Source organism: Octopus bimaculoides, chromosome 16 (assembly GCF_001194135.2).
Source record: "Octopus bimaculoides isolate UCB-OBI-ISO-001 chromosome 16, ASM119413v2, whole genome shotgun sequence".
Classification (NCBI taxonomy): Eukaryota; Metazoa; Mollusca; class Cephalopoda; order Octopoda; family Octopodidae; genus Octopus; species Octopus bimaculoides.
The window spans coordinates 48,997,639-48,999,421 of record NC_068996.1 but is presented as its reverse complement, the minus strand read 5'-3'; the positions used below and the strand labels follow the sequence as shown (position 1 = coordinate 48,999,421).

At 33.7% G+C, this 1,783-nt stretch overlaps 1 protein-coding gene across 1 annotated transcript in view; it reads right to left on the bottom strand.

Moving 5' to 3' along the window:
- Nucleotides 1-1,783, bottom strand: part of LOC106874561 (short-chain dehydrogenase/reductase 3) — a 241,307-nt gene that overhangs the window by 116,147 nt on the left and 123,377 nt on the right. The window lies entirely within an intron of this gene.

Below are 1,783 nucleotides of genomic sequence, written 5' to 3'. Positions count from 1 at the left end.
AAGAACCACCATGGTGCAACTCACACGATGAAGGAGGTCAGACATCATCAAGAAAAGTGTACTATACAAAATACCAGTTTAAAAATATAAATAATCTAAGAGAAAATTTGTAATACATAAAATCTATGAAATATTGGACTAAAAATTTAAATCAGTTAAGTTTATAAAAACGAAAGTGGATGAAAGACTACGCACGTTTCATGGCCACATAAAAGTGGAAAATATCAGGTCAATCTACAATGAATTGATCACAGTCCACTAAGAATCTTCATTAAGTTAAGTGATATTGTTCTTTTTCCTAATACTCTTGAACATCTTTTTCCATTTAATAATTAATTACTCTATCTTTATATATGTTTTCTTTTTCCTTATCTACAGATATTATTTCTCCAATAGACGTTTTATGCCTTCAACTTGACAGATATTTATTGTTATTTGATTTTTTTATTATTATAAACCTTGACATTTTTTTTGTACTAAATTTTGCTTAATCGTACAGATTTTATATATTTCTTATTTTATTGCATTTTTAAATATTATGGTACGTTTTTGAAGTTACTTGACCTGAAGAGTGTCCTCATTATAAGTGGTATGTATGTATATATATATATATAGAAAAAAAGAGAAAGGAGGAGAGAGAGAGAGAGAGAGAGAGAGAGAGAGTTGGGCATTTGACAACATAATTTCATTCAAAGGTCTTTGGTCAATTTGTAGTTATTGGGGATAAAAGACATTGTCTAAAGTGTAAGAGAGTGGGACCAAATCTAGGAATTATGAAGTCACAGAACTAACTTGTTCTTAAAAACCATTAGCCAGATACAAAACGTTTTCACATTTAGATCTGGGTCAGCAGTTCCCAACCATTTTTATTTATTTATTTATCTTTTTTTGTGGGACCTTTGTACAGTTTTCTAAAAATCGTAAGAGAAAAATCATTCCCCTTTCTCTTTATTTTTTTACACATGAGTCAGATGAAGACGATGGTGATAATTATGACCACCACCACCACCACATGAGTTGCTGCTACCATGCCACGACTGTTATTGCTACAGTCACTGCCACTACTACTACTACTACTACTACTACTACTACTACTACTACTACTACTACTTCAACAATAGTCACCACTCATACCACCACCACCACCACCACCACCACCACTAATATACCTACTAATACAATGAACCAATGATAAATCCTCTATCTGGCCATTCAGATTGCTAGAAATAGTACCTAGATGACAGAAAGAGAGAGAGAGAGAGAGAGAGAGAGAGAGAGAGAGAGAGAGAGAGAGAGAGAGAGTGAGAGAGAGAGAGAGAGAGTGAGAGAGATAGAGAGAGAGAGATAGAGAAAGAGAGAGAAAGAGAGAGATTATGTACGATTGAACAATGGCAGTGTATGATGATGGCAAGAGATATAAAAAAAATACTCGTTAGAAGGTGTATAAAGTGTGACAAGTGAGTAGAGTAGAGAAATAAAAATGTAAATGAAATGATGGAATGAGGTAGCTTTGGGATTAGTCTAATAGAGGAAGGACTCAATATCTCACCTGCATATCGATTGCAGGATTGATCCAGACTTAACCTGGATCCTCTCTGGATTTCCTTTTTTTATCCTGTTGATAGCAGATAGAGGTAGAAGTTTGATGATCATAAATCAAGACAAGTCAGAAGTGACTTTGGGTGAACAGCAGAGATAAGCAGGTCAGAATGTATGGAGAGAAATAAAACAAACTCCCGCTGTGAGAGAAATATATATAGGGATATATATATATATATATATA